Source organism: Tamandua tetradactyla, chromosome 9 (genome assembly GCF_023851605.1).
Source record: "Tamandua tetradactyla isolate mTamTet1 chromosome 9, mTamTet1.pri, whole genome shotgun sequence".
In the NCBI taxonomy this organism is placed as follows: Eukaryota; Metazoa; Chordata; class Mammalia; order Pilosa; family Myrmecophagidae; genus Tamandua; species Tamandua tetradactyla.
In genome coordinates, this window is record NC_135335.1 from 69,259,480 (window position 1) to 69,280,047 (window position 20,568).

Genomic DNA, 20,568 nt, shown 5'->3' on the forward strand with positions numbered 1-20,568 from the left:
GTGAATAGAATCAGTGCCAAATAACTTTTTTTTTGGTAGAATCTTTTAGTTTAAGCAACAGCAGGACACACTTCTGAAAAAGAGACAATTTGTGAGGGGTTTGAATTATTAAATTAGAAAGTGGCAGTGGGGTGCCACGATCCAGATAGACTCTTCTATAACTGGATGAAATACATTTCCTTAGGTAGCTGATGCTGCTACAAAGCATCATAAAAGAAAATTCAAGGAAATGTTTAGTGACTGATATCAGAAAACGAGGATGTTGGTTCCAGAAGAGCTTACTGATAATCTTATTTTACACAAGTTAGCTATTTAATGAGGCAAGTTGTCCAATTCTTGATAATTATTCCATGTCATTTATAAATAAGACAATTCTTATCTAAACCTCCTCAGTAGCAAGAATGCACACATATACCCAACTCATCAAGAATAAGACAAATTCATAAAATATCAAGATAAAAGGGGGCTACCTGCCCATGTGTTTGACTCTCAAGACAATTTTAAGAACGTAGGAATTAAAACTGTGAGTAACAAGGTGTCATTCATTCAACATGTATTTTTGGAGTCCCTACATCATGCCAGGCACTATTGAAAGACTACAGCAGTCAGACCCAAATAATTCAACCTCATATTTTGGTGAGAAAGATAAAAAATAAAGTTTAATAATAATTAATGCATAAAATATGATGCAATGATACATATGAAATGAAATTAAAGTGTTGAAGGATGACAGAAATTGTTCATGAACATTATGTTTTAGATATTATGGATGCTTTTTTAATGGATATTTGCTGGTGAAGAGGCCATTTAGATAAGGGAAAAAGGCATTTCAGGAAAGGGAATACCATGCATCAAGACCTGCAGGCAACGCAACTTGAGATTTCAAAAGAAGAATGGAGAGACTAGTGTGTCTTGAGCTGAGTGAGCCAGGTCTGAGAGTAATAAAAGATGAAGTCAGAAATAAAGTGGTGAGAGTTGGGGGACAGTCATGTTGAGCTTTATGGACCATAGAAAGTATTTTGATATTTTTCCCTGAGAGATAATTGGCTGATTTTGAACAGGGAGTTTACAAGTTCTGAGTGAAATTTAAATGAAATCATTATGACCTCTTGGTTAATATCAGATATTAGGGGAGCAAGAAGAGGGAAAAGCATGGACAGTTAGGAGGGTAATGGCTTCAGTTTGCTAAAGTTGTCAGAATCCAGTGTTCCAGAAATAGATTGGTTTTTATAAAGGGGGTTTATTAAGGTACTGTTAGAATTTGACAGCCATGAAAATGTCCAAATTAAGACATCAACAAGAAGGATAACTTCTCCAAGGAAAGGAAGCATCTGGGATCCCATGTCACATGGGAAGGCAATGGTGATATCTGCTAGCCCTTCTGGGTTGGTTTCAAAATGATTCAGCTCCTGTGGGTCCTTTTGGCTTCTGTCAGGGGAGTTTTCCTTCTGCATCTCCAAAACATCCATGCGCAAGCGTCTGCTCCCTGTATCGGCTCTGAGTTCTTTCTTTCTCCTTGAACACCATTTAGGAGTCCAGTAAACTAATCAAGACTCACCTAGAATGGACAGGGCCACAACTCCATGGAAGTAATCTCATCAAAAGGCCCCACCCCACAATGGGCCTGTGCCCACAAGATTGGATTAAGATTAAAAGAGTATAGATTTTCTGAGATACATAACAGTTTCAAACTACCATAATGTATTAATCAATTGAATGAAAGTATGGCTCAGCTCAACGGAAAAAGGTGGGTGGAGAGGTATTGCCAGATTTGGGATGAATTGGATATGTATTTCATCAAACTGGAAGTTTTAAGTATGGCTCCAAGCTATTTGATATGAGCAACTGGAAGAGAGGAAGAGAATTCCTAAAGTTAAAGGCCTAATAAAATGATCAATAACTTGAGTTATTTCTAACAGATTTTTCCTCAAGAAGATACAGAAAATAAAAATTTCAAGGTGATAAGGGAAGGATAAGTGTGCTCAAGTCTCAACATTTCCTCCTATAAATAAATGACTTGTGTTGGCAAATAGTAAAGAGGGAAGCTGGAATATATTTTCAATGAAATATCTTTTATGTTAAAATATCTTAATTTAGGGTAAATGGATTAAAATGTGTTATGCAATAACTGGGTTTAGCTAGAAAACAGCATTAAACAGAGTTGATAAAATCAAATAATTGTCAACAATTGAACTTTACCATCAATACAGTGAAGAATTTTTTTTTTTTTTAATATTCGCAGTTTGAGGATTTTTAAAAATAAACCCTGCAATATGAGACTGCAAAATATAGTGGGATTTTCTGCAATAGAAGAAGATTAATCTTGCTTTCTAGAGCAGGGAGTATAAGTTCCTTAGTGGTCAAGAGAACTCAGATGCCTCCCAATCTCATTCACCCAGTTTTGCCATAGATAACAACACAAAAAGAAGGATCTGAACTACTCAGGCATTTATACATAGATAACAGCATATAACATTTTTCCTTGTCAGGAAAAATTTTGACCGTCAATAGATTTCCTTCTTTTCATGCTACCAATCTCCACAGTAACAAGGTCAGAATATATTTTTCCAAACAGGAGTACTTGTCAGCCTCGGTCCTGTGAAGACAGTGTTTGATGCACTTCATAGAGCAGGTGGAGGCTGGCATAGGTTTTAAATTAGGACTGCTGATAAGAAGTGGGTTAAAGAATATTTTCACACAACCCCCAGATGCTTCGAAATTTAACATGTTCTCAAGGAAAAATCAATCATTAAGAGAATATTTAATTCCCCTGGACTTTCTTAATTTTCACAACCGGCTAATCCTCCATGGTCTAACAGAGAAGACATCCAATGAGAGGGCTGTAATTTTAAAGTGCTTGCTGACCCCCAAATTTATATTAGGTCTTAACATCTAAATAATCCTAGGTTTACATCATGTGCTACCATTCAACAAGACCCTCCTTCATTAGAATAAATTATTTAAAATAATACATAAATTTATTTTAGGCATGCCTTCATCCACCATTCCAGACTTACAACTACAGAGAAAAGTTAACTCTTCTATGGACTATGTCGAACACATAAAAAATAAAACCTCTATGGAATAATCTGAGCATGTATCAGTCACCTTAATGGAGAAAAATTGGAGTGGCTACACCAGAAGGATTTTCTAGGAGCCCAATGAAAACAGAGGTGGAAAATTCAGAAATCAATTGAGAGAGAAAAGTGGCTGATGTGGGCTGATGTGACAGAGGATTTTCTACTCCACTGTGTTTCATTCCATGACTCTATTGGGAATGAGAACATCTGGTCCTTTAAAAAGGTTAAATCAAAGTAATTTCACAGGCAGTATTCTGAATTGCAGTAAGCAATGCAGAGGATATTAGAACATAAATTTATATTTATTTCAATCTTTCCTTTTAACATTTCTAAAAGATGGGTATTTTAAGCTGTGCATAATACATCAGTACAGCAGCAAATATGTTTAATTTATTATTACAAAATATGTAAGTATTGAAGAGTATGTTAAATTTCTTGATAGTAAAATTAGGCAGTCCAATCACAAGTTTTGGAAGCACTCCTAAAAGTCTGTCTAGACAGGTCTTCTAAGATCCTACTTAGGTGTGGCCCAGCTGAATCAGGAGGGGCCTTAATTCAAATATCTGGAGGCCTTATTAAGAAAGGAAATTCAGATGCAGGAGGAGAAGGCAGAAGCTGGAAGTCAACTGAAATTGGCAGAAAAGAAACAAGGAGAGAGATCATCATGTGATGGGGAGGCAATGATGCAAGTCAAGGAACCCCGAGGATTGCAATAAGCCAGCACCAGTACACTATAGAACTTGGAAAGATGCATGACCTTGCTTGCATTATGATTTTGAACTCCTGGCCTCTAAAACCATGAGCCTCAAATGTCTTATTGTTTGTGAAGCCATTGTGTTGTATTTGTCATAGCAGACTGGAAAACTATAATAAGTGCTAATGCCACTTAAGGTTGAAGATGCCAAACAAGAATATCATCTAGTTTATATCTGATTATGTAACATTACTAACACCTGCTCTAATATCCCATACTCCACAACTGGAACAATTTTCTTCCCAATATGTCATCATTTTGATGGTATTAACTGATCAACCCTTACTAAAAGTCTAAGCAATTTCTGACATCTTCCATTCTTTGGGAAAATACATAGCTTTTAATAGGAACACGTGAAATAGTATATAATAGCGGAATTCAGGAATGATACATTTAAAAGTATTACAGAATTGAAGCCCCCCCAAATACATTCTTTACAAATCCATATGCAAATATAAAGAACCCAACATTTAGTGACATCACATATGCAAGATTCATTAAGAAATATTTTTTATGAGCAACTACTTTCGGTCAGTAATTTTGATTGGTACTAGGCATAACATTATTAGCAGAAAGAAATGTTACTGCCCTCATTGAGTTTCTAGCCCAGTTACAGCAAAAAGACATCACTCAAACAATCATCCACTCAGTGTATATTTACCAACTATGATCTGCTCTAAATACACACACAATCACACACACACACACACATACACAAGATGCATTGAAGAAACACAACAGGGACTCCTATTCTATTCCTGGAATTCAGGAATGGCTTCCCTGAAAAAGTGACATTTTACTTTGGTATGATGAATGGAGTGAAGTAAATAAATCCTAAGGCGGGAGATGCAGACCAATTTAAGAGAACTTAAGTTAAGGAAGCCAGTAGGGCTGGAGGGCACGTTCAGGGAAGAGTGTGGGAATGAGATGTGGTCTTTTACCCTAAGTGCGAAGGAAATCTGTTCAGGGGTTTCTCAGGAGAGTGGCCTGAATGAATTTATATTTTAAAATGATCTCATGGGCTTCAGTGCTGAGAATAGACTCCAGGGGTCAGAGAAGACATGGGAAGATCCATTAGCAACCTATGTTAATCCATGGACAAAATGATATTTGCTTGGTCTCAGATCATTTATCATTGAGAAATACCCAGTGTGTGTTATATTATTCAGAGATTTTCTCTCAATAAAAAGAAAACAAAACCCTACACAGCCACAGAAATTAAGGCTAGAAAGCACTAGAGAGGACTTTATCTAATTCATACATTACAAACATAAGAAAGCAGCAACAAAGGGATTAAAGTGAACTGCTTGCATTGCACTTCATTGACAAGCATCAGCCAACAAGTGGAGAAGAAAAACTCTTTGTACAATGGAAATTAAAATAGAGTGAATGAACATTTCCTTTCCTTTTGTATTTATTTTTACATTAAGCAAAGATCTTCCAAGTCAGAGCCAAGAGAAGCAATACAGTATGATCTTTATGCAAGACCTCTTAAACTTTCCCTAATTCTCACAAAACACTCCTCATTATGGGCCCACCAAAAGTCTAACATTACCTGGTTCCCAAATCATCAATACTAAAAATTCGTATTTTAAGTATATAGATATCAATGGAAATGAATGTCAATTAATTTAGAAGCTAAAACACTTTAAACTGTTTTATTTAGCTATGTTGAGTATTCAGATAAAAAGAGCATGTTAAGATAAAAATAGTCCTTATTCAAAGCAGTATACATTAGAAATGCTGCAAGTTGACTATTCACCTCTTTGAAGACTGCTGTGTTTGATGACTGATTTTCAAATTATATTTCACAGGACTAAACAAACTGAAAAATTTAAGGCAGCTAAGTTGATAGGGTTGGATATTCAAATGAGGATTTCTGTTGTATTTCTAAAAGATTTTTGTGTGTGCAAATTTCAATATAGAGGGAAAGTAGAAGCACTGACATAAGCTTTAAAACCACCAAGAATAGCTAAAATCTGATAGAAATTACATAATCAAGTATTAGAAGACAAGCAAAGGAGTTGCTAAGAAAATCATATTTTCCATTTTTTAATAAATCATACAGATACAAAGATCTGTTTGATAATGGTCTAAATCACTCTACTTTGAAGAGTGAGAGCATTGTTGCACAAAAAAGTACAAAAATCTGAGATCAAATGCACCTATGTACCCAGATGGAGAAAATTTAGAATACTAATTACTTCAAATTATTATCTCTAAATAGGCTAGAAACTTCTATGTCCTACTACCCAAGTTGTGCTCGCCACAAAAATAACATCTCCAAAAAATGGAAAACTTAAACTGTTGTCCTTGGTACTAATAACAATAATGATAACAATAAAATGATAAAAATATTTTAAGAAAAAAAGACTAAATTAAACTAAAAACACACATCTGACCTGATTTTTCTGGTGTTCTTTCCTGGAAAGATATTCTCTTCCCAATTAGACTAAAACTGAAGATGATACAGCTGCTATCCAAATTGTTTAAAAATAGTTTGTAAACAAAACAAACCTTGCCAAATATATGACAGCTTCAAGTACAACAAAAGTGTCATGAGCCATTTCTTATTAGTCACTTATACAACTCACATTGAGATTTCCTCATTTACTTTTCTTCTAGATATCTATTTTCTTTATCATGATATAATTATATATGACTATAAATCATACAAATCTGAAATATGTAATTATGAATTATTTACTAATTTAAAAGAGTCATTTTTTTTTTTATTTCTACTATTACTTAGTTAGTATTTTCTTATATACCACTTATCGTTTCAGCATATCACTAGACCTTGATTCTCGGTATCTTTCAGTTTCAGAAAAAAAAAATAATTGAAGTTTCCTAACTTCTTTGGATACTAGTATTTCTATCTCCACTTTTATGTACAAAACAGTAAATACATAATTTATGTTAGCACTCGCTAGTAGCTTTTCTCTTTGGTTCCTCTGGTGTGACATAGTGGCAAGAATGTGGGCTCTGAAAGCAAAGGAATATGGATTTGACTTGTGATGCTGCCACTTATTTGCTCTGTAATTTGACGAATGTGTGTATTCAATGAATTGAATAAGGCAATATATGTAGGTGCTTATTGTAATACATAATGAACAGTGTTGTTCTAAAAGTTTAATTTGGTGTTTTCTGTTCTTTTTCTGAGATTTATCTTTAGGTGTCTTCTTTTCAAAAAATAAACCAGGTCAAAAAATACTTATCCTTACACCTTACCCTCCAGTAAACAGTATAACATCTTTCTGTGTTCTGTCATCTTTATACACCTTAAGCACACAGTCTATACTTGTACTTGTAGTTCTATGCCCCATTTACCATTATTACTAGTTTGTAATCCAGATTTTATGCCTCAGTTTTGTTTGAAATATATGTATATATGTAAAGTGTATATATGTACACATACACACACGCACACACACACACACACACACACACACACAAAGTAGAAGTTAAGAGTAGACCATTTTTCTGCAGCCAGAATACCTGGCTTAAATCCTGTCTCTGTAATTACCTGATCATATGACCTTGGATGTTTTACCTCATTATTTAGGCCTCATCTGTCAGACAAGGCTAACTCATTGTTTAGATATAAAGATGAGATAAGTTAATGAAGGTAAGTCTTTTAAAACATGGCTTGGAGAATGATATCATCGATATGGCAATATGAGATATCTTTTGGGAAAAGTCTCCTTTTCAGAATCCCCCAATAAAAGGATGAAACTTGTGGTTTGGATCTCTGGAGTATGGTAGAGAATGAAAAAGGACCCCATAATGGCTAAATTGAAGAAAAAGGAAAACAGAGACCAAAATCAAGTCGGAAATTTGTATCCTGGACCTGCCAATACAGACCTCTCCCTGTCAGTTGATCTTCCATAGCTTGGGAGTCACATGGAGAGGCAGCAATGCCCAAGTCTATCCTGTCATAAATGCTCACCATGGAACCACTCACCATAACAAATGAGAACCCTAAACATAGGCCAGCACAGGGACCCAAGTCTACAGAGACCCAAGGTGGAACACAAAAGGCTGAGGATTGTCAAATACAAATGTGTTCTCACCAATAGAGAAACCCCAGCAGAACTATTGGCAAGAGGTGCTCTCACTCAATCCAGTCGGTTTGCTGATCCACCTAAGCACAAAACAGACCTTTTTGGATTCACCCTACTTGGCTCATTTGAGCAAGATAACTGCACAAGGAAGAAACTGGAGGCAGAAAAGTCTCTTGACATAAAATGGGTGGGGTGGGCTGAACTGTTGTAAGACTGGATGGGTTTCAGAACTGAAAAGTATAATGAAAAGGAGAAAAAGAGTGAGGGAGAGGATTTAAATCACAAGAGCTGGGTAGAAAATGCAGAGGAAAGGACACTCTCCTGGAGATGAAACAATTGCAGCCAAAAAGAACAATCTAAAAATCATACCGCATATCCAGCATGCACATGAACTGACAAAATCTGAACAAGTAAACATGGGCTACCCTAAAGATCCAGAATAAGTTGGATCATGCATCAAAGAAGAGCCTTAAGACAAAGTCAATCAACAAAAGCCTCAACCATTAACAAAACAAGAGGGAGAAACTGACCATCAGAGTTGACAAATCAAAATAATCAGCAAAAAAATTATAGCCATATTTAAAAACTGAAAAATATGGCTTAATCAAGGGAGCAAATTAAAACTTTGGACGAGAGACAGAATTTATAACAACTAATTAAAGAAGTTGAAACAAACCTCCTAAAATAATTTGAGGTGAAGGAAAACATGGATATAGAGCTAAAGAACACTGAGAAGACTATGAGGGAGCAGAAAGAAGAGTTTATATGTTTAAAGAGAAACAACAGAAATTATGGGAAGAAAGGCACAATAATGGAGATTAAAAATACATTACAGTCATACAATAATAGATTTAAACAGGCAGCAGAATGAATCAGTGAACTTTGATGACAGGACAATTAAAATCATACAGTCAGAAGAACAGGGAAAAGAAGAGAAAACTTGAGCAATGTATCCAGGACTTGAATGATAGCATGAAGCATACAAACATATGCATCATGGGTGTCTGAGAGAAAGGAAAAGAGAAAGAAAGGACATTTGAGGAAATAATGGAGGAAAATTTCCCAACTCTTATGAAAGATAAATTATACATGTCCAGGAAGCACCATGTACTGAAAATAGAATAAACCATTATAGACATACTCTGAGTCCATACTAATAAGCATGTCAAATGTCAAAGATAAAGAGAGGATTCTTAAAGGACAAAGAGAAAATTGATTTGTCACTTACAAGGGATCCGCAAGAGTAACTGCTCATTTCTCATCAGAAACCATGGAAGCAATAAGGCTGTGGTATGAGATATTTAAGGTACTGAAAGAGAAAAGCTGCCAGCCCTGAAATTTTTACCTGGCTTTGTCTTTCAAAAATGAGGGAAAGTTAAAAAAATTCACAGATAAACAGAAACTGAGAAAGTTCATCAACAAAAGACCTGGCCTCAAGAAGTACAAAAGGGAGTTCTTCAGATTAAAAGGAAAAGATAGAGCATGGCTTGAAGTAGTATGAAGAAACAAGGATCTCCTGTAAAGGTAAGTAAAAGGGTAAATGCAAAACCCAATAATACTGTTTGGTCAATATATGACTCTACTCTTTAATTTCTATAAGAGACAAATATACAATTGACTAGAAAAAGGTCATATTTTCTGATGATGGGCACACAAAATATTAAAGGTAATGTGGGATAAAAACAACACAAAGTGGGGGAAAGGAAGAATATAGGAGCAGAGATGTATATGCTATTGGAACTAAGTTGGTGTTTTTCCAAATTAGTAGGTTATAGATGTACATTGTGTAATATATTGCCCAGAATAATCACAAAGAAAATCTTTTAAGAATGTACAGAAACAGAAATGAGAAAGTGATCAGTCAGATCCATCACAAAAGATCAACTGTGTAGAAAATAAGGTTGCAAGAGAAACAATAAAATAATCAAAAGAGAGGGAAAGGGACTTCTGGAGAAGATGGCGGCTTAGTAAGATGCACGGGTCTTAGTTCCTCCTCCAGAACAGCTACTAGAGAAGTAGAAATGATTCAGAACAGCTCCTGGAGCCACAACAGAGACCAAGAAGACAGCATACCCCATTCTGGAATGGCTGACTGGCTGGGAGAACCCGCTCCGGTGATATCGCCGAGGGGCGCGGGCTTCCCTGGGCCGGGGCGGCAGGCGGCCGGAGTCCCTCCCTCCCTCCTTCCCGGGCCAGCTGGGAGAATTGGACAGGTGGTCCCCTCAAGCCGTGGTGGCTGGCGCCCCCCGCCCCACGCGCGGCCCCCCGGACAAACTGGGAGAATTGGATCGGAGATCCTCAATCCGCGGAGAACGGCGACCGGGGTCACTTCTAAACACGTGGCTTCCCGGTCCGACTGGGAATGGTGGATAGACACTTCCCCAAGCTGCGGTGGCTAGTGCCCACCGCCACGCTTGGCGCCCCGGGCCAGCTGGCAAATTTGGACAGACGTTCCCCCAAGCTGTGGAGGCCGGCGACCCTCCCCACGCGGGGAACCCTGGGCCGGCTGGGAGATTTGGATTGGCACTCCCCCAAGCCGCTTCAGCTGGCAACCCCCCCACAGTGAGAGTTTTCCAAAGTTAAAGGGGCCACAGCATCTTTTACTGGTGGGACCAGCAGACAGATGAGCACCACGAGCACCACCTACTGGGCAGGATAAGAAAAACAGAGCCCAGAGATTTCACAGAAAAATCTTTCAACCTGCGGGGTTTTACACCCAGGGAAATCTGATTAAATGCCCAGACGCTAGCAGAAGATGACGTATCATGCTCAGAAAATTGAAAATATGGCCCAGTCAAAGGAACAAACCAATAGTTCAAATGAGATACAGGAGTTGAGACAACTAATGCTGAATATACGAACAGAAATGGAAAACCTCTTCAAAAACCAAATCGATAAATTGAGGGAGGACATGAAGAAGACATGGGCTGAACAAAAAGAAGAAATAGAAAAACTGAAAAAACAAATTACAGAACTTATGGGAGTGAAGGACAAAGTAGAAAAGCTGGAAAAAACAATGGATACCTACAATGGTAGATTTAAAGAGACAGAAGCTAGAATTAGTGAATTGGAGGATGGAACATCTGAATTCCAAAAAGAAACAGAAACTATAGGGAAAAGAATGGAAAAATTTGAACAGGGGATCAGGGAACTGAATGACAATAGGAAGCACTCAAATATACGTGTTGTGGGTGTCCCAGAAGGAGAAGAGAAGGGAAAACGAGGAGAAAAACTAATGGAAGAAATTATCACTGAAAATTTCCCAACTCTTATGAAAGACCTAAAATTACAGATCCAAGAAGTGCAGCGCACCCCAAAGAGATTAGACCCAAATAGGTGTTCTCCAAGACACTTACTAGTTAGAATGTCAGAGGTCAAAGAGAAAGAGAGGATCTTGAAAGCAGCAAGAGAAAAACAATCCATCACATACAAGGGAAACCCAATAGGACTATGTGTAGATTTCTCAGCAGAAACCATGGAAGCTAGAAGACAGTGGGATGATATATTTAAATTACTTAAAGAGAAAAACTGCCAACCAAGACTCCTATATCCAGCAAAACTGTCCTTCAAAAATGAGGGAGAAATTAAAACATTCTCAGACAAAAAGTCACTGAGAGAATTTGTGACCAAGAGACCAGCTCTGCAAGAAATACTAAAGGGACCACTAGAGTCAGATACGAAAAGACAGAAGAAAGAGGTATGGAGAAGAGTGTAGAAAGAAGGAAATTCAGATATGATATATACAATACAAAAGGCAAAATGGTAGAGGAAAATATTATCCAAACAGTAATAACACTAAATGTTAATGGACTGAATTCCCCAATCAAAAGACATAGACTGGCAGAATGGATTAAAAAACAGGATCCTTCTATATGCTGTATACAGGAAACACATCTTAGACCCAAAGATAAACATAGGTTGAAAGTGAAAGGTTGGGAATAGATATTTCATGCAAATAACAACCAGAAAAGAGCAAGAGTAGCTATACTAATATCCAACAAATTAGACTTCAAATGTAAAACAGTTGAAAGAGACAAAGAAGGACACTATCTAATAATAAAAGGAACAATTAAACAAGAAGACATAACAATCATAAATATTTATGCACCGAACCAGAATGCCCCAAAATACATGAGGAATACACTGCAAACACTGAAAAGGGAAATAGACACATATACCATAATAGTTGGAGACTTCAATTCCCCACTCTCATCAATGGACAGAACATCTAGACAGAGGATCAATAAAGAAATAGAAAATCTGAATATTACTATAAATGAGCTAGACTTAACAGACATTTATAGGACATTACATCCCACAACAGCAGGATGCACCTTTTTCTCAAGTGCTCATGGATCATTCTCAAAGATAGACCATATGCTGGGTCACAAAGAAAGTCTTAAAAAATTTAAAAAGATTGAAATCATACACAACACTTTCTCGGATCATAAAGGAATGAAGTTGGAAATCAATAATAGATGGAGTGCCAGAAAATTCACAAATACGTGGAGGCTCAACAACACACTCTTAAACAATGAGTGGGTCAAAGAAGAAATTGCAAGAGAAATTAGTAAATACCTCGAGGTGAATGAAAATGAAAACACAACATATCAAAACCTATGGGACACAGCAAAGGGAGTGCTAAGAGGGAAATTTATTGCCCTAAATGCCTATATCAGAAAAGAAGAAAAGGCAAAAATTCGGGAATTAACTGTCAACTTGGAAGAACTGGAGAAAGAACAGCAAACTAATCCCAAAGCAAGCAAAAGGAAAGAAATAACAAAGATTAGAGCAGAAATAAATGAAATTGGAAACATGAAAACAATAGAGAAAATCAATAAGACCAGAAGTTGGTACTATGAGAAAATCAATAAGATTGATGGGCCCTTAGCAAGATTGACAAAAAGAAGAAGAGAGAGGATGCAAATAAATAAGATCAGAAATGGAAGAGGAGACATAACCAATGACCTCACAGAAATAAAGGAGGTAAAAACAGGATACTATGAACAACTTTATGCTAATAAACACAACAATTTAGTTGAAATGGACGGGTTCCTGGAAAGACATGAACAACCAACTTTGACTCAAGAAGAAATAGATGACCTCAGCAAACCAATCACAAGTAAAGAAATTGAATCAGTCATTCAAAAGCTTCCTAAAAAGAAAAGTCCAGGAACAGACGGGTTCACATGTGAATTTTATCAAACATTCCAGAAAGAATTAGTACCAACTCTCCTCAAACTCTTCAAAAAAATCGAAGTGGAGGGAAAGCTACCTAATTCATTCTATGAAGCCAACATCACCCTCATACCAAAACCAGGCAAAGATATTACAAAAAAAAAAAAAAAAAAAAAAAAAAAAACTACAGGCCAATCTCTCTAATGAATATAGATGCAAAAATCCTCAACAAAATTCTAGCAAATCGAATCCAACAACACATTAAAAGAATTATACATCATGACCAAGTAGGATTCATCCCAGGTATGCAAGGATGGTTCAATATAAGAAAATCAATTAATGTAATACACCATATCAACAAATCAAAGCAGAAAAATCACATGATCATCTCAATTGATGCAGAGAAGGCAGTTGACAAGATTCAACATCCTTTCCTGTTGAAAACATTTCAAAAGAAAGGAATGCAAGGGAACTTCCTTAAAATGATAGAGGGAATATATGAAAAACCCACAGCTAATATCATCCTCAATGGGGAAAAATTGAAAACTTTCCCCCTAAGAGCAGGAACAAGACAAGGATGTCCATTATCACCACTATTATTCAACATCGTGTTGGAGGTTCTAGCCAGAGCAATTAGACAAGAAACAGAAATACAAGGCATCAAAATTGGAAAGGAAGAAGTAAAACTATCACTGTTTGCAGACGATATGATACTATACGTCGAAAACCCAGAAAAATCCACAACAAAACTACTAGAGCTAATAAATGAGTACAGCAAAGTAGCAGGTTACAAGATCAACATTCAAAAATCTGTAGCATTTCTATACACCAGTAATGAACAAGCTGAGGGGGAAATCAAGAAACGAATCCCATTTACAATTGCAACTAAAAGAATAAAATACCTAGGAATAAATTTAACTAAAGAGACTAAAAACCTATATAAAGAAAACTACAAAAAACTGCTAAAAGAAATCACAGAAGACCTAAATAGATGGAAGGGCATAGCATGTTCATAGATTGGAAGACTAAATATAGTTAAGATGTCAATTCTACCTAAATTGATTTACAGATTCAATGCAATACCAATCAAAATCCCAACAACTTACTTTTCAGAAATAGAAAAACCAATAAGCAAATTTATCTGGAAGGGCAGGGTGCCCCGAATTGCTAAAAGTATCTTGAGGAAAAAAAACGAAGCTGGAGGTCTCAAGCTGCTGGACTTTAAGGCGTATTATGAAGCCACAGTGGTCAAAACAGCATGGTATTGGCATAAAGATGGATATATCGACCAATGGAATCGAATAGAGTGCTCAGATATAGACCCTCTCATTTATGGACGTTTGATCTTTGATAAGGCAGTCAAGCCAACTCACCTGGGACAGAACAGTCTCTTCAATAAATGGTGCCTAGAGAACTGGATATCCATATGCAAAAGAATGAAAGAAGACCCGTATGTCACACCCTATACAAAAGTTAATTCAAAATGGATCAAAGATCTAAACATTAGGTCTAAGACCATAAAACAGTTAGAGCAAAATGTAGGGAGATATCTTATGAAACTTACAATTGGAGGCGGTTTTATGGACCTTAAACCTAAAGCAAGAGCATTGAAGAAATAAATAAATAAATGGGAGCTCCTCAAAATTAAACACTTCTGTGCATCAAAGAACTTCATAAAGAAAGTAGAAAGGCAGCCTACACAATGGGAGACAATATTTGGAAACGACACATCAGGTAAAGGTCTAGTATTCAGAATTTATAAAGAGATTGTCCAACTCAACAACAAAAAGACAGCCAACCCAATTACAAAATGGGAAAAAGACTTGAACAGACACCTCTCAGAAGAGGAAATACAAATGGCCAAAAGGCACATGAAGAGATGCTCAATGTCCCTGGCCATTAGAGAAATGCAAATCAAAACCACAATGAGATATCATCTCACACCCACCAGAATGGCCATCATCAACAAAACAGAAAATGACAAGTGCTGGAGAGGATGCGGAGAAAGAGGCACACTTATCCACTGTTGGTGGGAATGTCAAATGGTGCAACCACTGTGGAAGGCAGTTTGGCGGTTCCTCAAAAACTGAATATAGAATTGCCATACGACCCAGCAATACCATTGCTAGGTATCTGCTCAAAGGACTTAAGGGCAAAGACACAAACGGACATTTGCACACCAATGTTTATAGCAGCGTTATTATAATTGCAAAGAGATGGAAACAGCCAAAATGTCCATCAACAGACAAGTGTCTAAACAACTGTGGTATATACATACGATGGAATATTATGCAGCTAAGACAGAATAAACTTATGAAGCATGCAATAACATGGATGGACCTAGAGAACATTATGCTGAGTGAGACTAGCCAAAAACTAAAGGACAAATACTGTATGGTCCCACTGATGTGAACCGACATTCGAGAATAAACTTGGAATATGTCATTGGTAACAGAGACCAGCACGAATTAGAAACAGGGTAAGATAATGGGTAATTAGAGTTGAAGGGATACAGACTGTGCAACAGGACTAGATGCAAAAACTCAAAAATGGACAGCACAATGATACCTAACTGTAAAGTAATCATGTTAAAACACTGAATGAAGCTGCATCTGAGCCCTAGGTTTTTTTTTTGTTTGTCTGTTTGTTTGTTTGTGTCTTTTTTTTACTATTATTATTATTTTTATTTTTTATCTATATTAACATTCTTTATCTTTTTCTGTTGTTTTGCTAGTTCTTTTCCTAAATCGATGCAAATGTACTAAGAAACGATGATCATGCATCTATGTGATGATGTTAAGAATTACTGATTGCATATGTAGAATGGAATGATTTCTAAATGTTGTGTTCATTTCTGTTTTTTTCTTTAATTAATAAAAAAGAGAGGGAAAGGAAAATGGAGACAAAAATTTGACATAAAAAAATCAAAGGACAAAATGGCAGCAATTGCACTAATAACACTGAATATTAATGAATTAGACTCCTGAATGACAAAACACAGATTGGCAGAATGAATTGAAAAGCATGATCTAACTATTTGTTGTATAGAAGAGATGACTTACCTTAGTACCAAAGACACAGATAGGTTAAAAGTGAGAGTATGGAAAAGGATAATCCATGCAAATAGCAACCAAATAAGATCTGAGTGTTGGACAAAGCAGACTGCAAATCAAAATCTCCTAGAGAAGCCAAAGAAGGACACTATATGTTAATAAATGGGTCAATTCATCAAACAGAAGGAGTAGCAGTGCTGCAGACTGTTGTGTGGAAAACTCAGGCAGGAAAATCTCACAAAACTGCATGTGAAGCTCACTGAGATGGCAATCTGGGCACTCAAGAGCACAGGCATTTAATTTCTTTTTGACCTTCAATTCAGTTCCAAGGGCTCCAAGCCTTGTCAAAATTCCCAAAAATGAGACCTCCAATGACATACATAACTTCCATTTTTCAAATGTGTGTAAAGGCCAATCCTCAAGGCAGCTTTGATGGTATCCAGCAAACATTCTTCAATTCTGGATACTCCCAGCCTAGTTGCCTGGGATTTTTACAAGATGAAATTACAGTTTGTGCAGTCAACAATGCATATCAGATGACACGAGAAAGAATGACCAGGCAGAAGAGGAATCTTGCAACCATCACACAAAAGTTACCACACATGGAGAGCCATATATAGGGAAAAGAATGCAAATCTGGAAAACATCTCAAGCTGTTTCAGATGCAGTACTTGCAAGTAGAAGCTCAACTACCATGAACTCTGCAAGCACAGCAGTGTTTCTTATTGGCCATAAAAGGACAGAGTGTTCTTATAAGACAGAGTGTCCATATAAGGACAGCAGTGTTTCTTAGTGGCCATATAAGGACGGACCTATAAGAAACCTGAGTTGTCTGCTTGACTGCAGAAAGATGGTGTCAATCAAAAAGATAAGAATTCCTCAGAGCAATTCTGCAAACAGGTAGCCAGACTGAATCCCAAGGACCTCTCATATAACTCAAAGGCTTATGTTTTTCAAAAGGCTCAAAGAGACAGTGAAATAGATGGTCATTGGAGTCAGTGGTCTCTAGAAAACAAAATCCATCTTAGAATGCTGCTGGCACCAGCCGTTAAGAATCTCTCCTATGTTTTAGTAGAAACACTGCATCTTCTCCTTCTTTTGGATTCATATTTCACTGATCCTTGAATGAATAAAAAGAATGAACAGCTCACCTGACAGAGTACAACTAACATTAACTTCTCATTTGAATTGACCAGTGAAAATTCTGCTGCTGGTCTCCCACTGCCCCCTGCAGCTGCTGCCATCCCTACCCTTCCACTGTTGCCTTCAACCCACCTGCCCATTGCAAACCCTCCTCAAACTGTAAATTCTAACTCCAATCCCCTAGCACTCCAGAAGACTGGGGGTCTCAAGACCTATCTTTTGACAGTTTTAGTCAAAATGATAGTTATCTATGAGGACCATCAAGACAAATATACTTCTAGGACATTCCTAGAAATCTTATCCTCTGGTTCCGTTCTATTGAAGTGTCCAAAGCCTGTACAAGAAAACCATTCAAAAAGTCCAAAAGATATCTAAAAAACACAGGGCAAAGAACCAAATATAAAAGCTTCACATTGAGACTATCAAAGAAAAGGAGAACCTTAAAAGAGACAAGGAAACTACCAAACAAAGTAACTCTAGCCAGAATTCCAATGAAAGAATTAGAGTTGTACTGTCTTCCTGGAACCTTCCTCAACAATTGAACTCCAAATTATTTGATAAAATATATTACTATTGACACCTATGGGCAAGGCTAGAATTACAAGGAATATATCAATGCTGAGTATGATGAGTACTAGGTTTTGCATGTCAGGATGGAGACAGTAGCTAGAAGATTTATCAAACTGGTTATGCAACAGCAATGCCTTTTTCTGAGCTCAAAAGGACATCAGAATACTCTTGAAGAAGTTTTACAAGAATATCAGAAAATCAAGCTATCTAGTCTCAATTACCATGAAGAAAAATATAGATGTGTGTATTTTCATAGCAAATTGGCTCACATCAAAAGGTAACTTTGACCACAGCAAGCAATGTCATGGCCCTAGAATTCTGCTGAGACTAGAAGATGTGAAAAAACTTAAGCTTATTTATTTAAAATTCCAAATGAGTTGCTCTAAGAGTCTAAAAAGATGAAACTTTGCCTGTTGAAAGTTTCAGTATAAGGAAACTTGAATCCTTTTTTGTTCCCCACTTTATTTGCTTCCTTGAATTTTGGAAGCTGGCGGGGTTTTTTTTTTTTTTTTTTTTCCCCTGGTCCTTTTTTCCACTTAAGACTTTTTGTGCTCATTGATAAGAAATGATTTTTTTAAACTAGATATTGTAGATCCAGTCTCTATACTTCAAATCATTTTTTCCTCAAAAAATTGAGTTTGTCATTAGAATTTTTTTTTAGATATTGGGTACTTAGTCTCCCTACTTCAAAGTTGTGAAAAAAGAAGTGAAATGTTTTTGGATAAACATAAGCCTATTTTCTGACCTTTCTTAATGTAAGCTGTTTGCCTTAAATGATAGGATATTTAGAAATTCCCACAAAATACAAAAAATTTAAAACATTGTTTTGGAGGGTTAAGAAATCAAAAGTATATATATATGTACACAGATATCCATACACACATATATATATATATATATATATATATATATACAGGCTGATTTGATCAACTACAGTAAATCTGCCCTACAAGTTAAACCCCCATTGAAATGGTTGCCTTAAGGTGTTTGGTAATTGCATACAAAGTGATTAATCATTACATACATTGCTTCCCATTTGATTACAGCAATGAAAATTATACTATGGCCCACCCGTGTCTGAAGCATGTGCTCCAACTATGTTTGTTTGCAGAGATCGTGTGGGATGTGAGCATGCCTGAAGAGGAAAAAAAGCTGCTAGTCTTAGTATCCAATGCTCAGGTTAAACAACTGATGAGTATTACTGCAGTTGTTATTGTTGCTATTCTGTAAAATTTCTACTTCTATTGTGGGAGACAAAAGCACTTCCATTTCAAAAGTTTGTCAGCTTTATTAATGTTGGGCAAAATAGATATATTATGAAAATGAAACAAATCTATAGTTTTAATTTTGGGGCAAAATTATAAAATTAAACATGTAAGTAACCTATTTATATAATGCTATAGAGTTTTTTTGACAAGAGATAAGCAAATAAACTATTACCTAAATGAAATGTATATTTAAAGTTTTTTTTTCATCCTGGGTGCCAGAAACCTAAAAAAGAGCAGACATATTTACCCATGCCATACGTAATTCACCAAATAGCACAAACTTTCATTTCATGAAATTTATCTGTTGACTTTGATCTAAACTATCACTTATTTTATCATATGGGAACATAAGTTATGTGGTCAAAAATGTAAGGCTTTTGAAGTGTTAATTCAAGTTGCATTGTCTTATCAAATTGTCTTTTCAAAGTGTTGCCAGTTGAAAAAGGAAGCATTTGCAAATCTGTTTTGAAATATTTGTCAAACTTGTGGTAATATCTTTGATAAAGATGTTCATCTCAACCTCAAAAAAAAAAAAATAGGACTAGAAGGAAATGTCCTCAACGTGATAAAGGGTGTATATGAAAAACCCATTGTTAATATCATACTCAATGGTGAAAGACTGAAAACTTTTCCTCCAATATTTAGAACAAGACAGGTGTCTACTGTCACCACTGTTACTCAACAGTGTACTGGAATTTCTAGCCAGAGTGGTCAGGCAAGAAAATGAAATAATATGCATCTAAATTGGAAAGGAAAGAGTAAACCTTTCAGTGTTTGCAGATGATATGATACTATATAGCAAAAGTCCCCAAAAATTTACAACAAAGCTACCAGAGCTAATAAACATATTTAGCAAAGTAGTAGATACAAAATCAACATGCAAAAATCAGTAATGTTGCTATACTCTAGTAGTAAGCAATCTGAGGAGTAAATCAAGAAAAAATCCATTTATAACAGCACTAAAAGAGTTAAACATCTAGGAATAAATTTCACCAAGGATGTAAAAGACTTACATATGGAAAACTATGAAATTTGCTAAAAGTAATCAAAGGAGATCTAGATAAATGAACGGGAATTCCATATTCATGGATTGGAGGACTAATTATTGTTAAGATGGCAATCCTATCCAAAATGATTTAGAGATTAACTATAGTCCCAATTAAATACCAACAGACTACTTTGCAGAAATGGAAATGCTAATCATCAAATTTATTTGGAAGGGTAATGTACTCTGATTAGTGAAAACCATGATGAAAAAGAATGAAGTTGGAGAAGTTACACTTCCTGACTTTTACTTATTACAAGGCTACAGTCAAAATAGTATTGCACTGGCTAGATACATATTAGTCCATACATATATATCTATAGACCAATCAAATAGAATGGTCTATATATAGGTATAGATACATAGACAAATCGAATAGAATGAGAATTCAGAAACAGATTCTCAAACGTATG

General features: G+C 36.1%; 1 pseudogene; it reads left to right on the forward strand.

The window, feature by feature from the left end:
- The first annotated feature begins 9,395 nt into the window (after positions 1-9,395).
- Positions 9,396-18,123, forward strand: LOC143645722 (RNA polymerase II elongation factor ELL2 pseudogene; annotated as a pseudogene).
- The last annotated feature ends 2,445 nt before the right edge of the window (positions 18,124-20,568 follow it).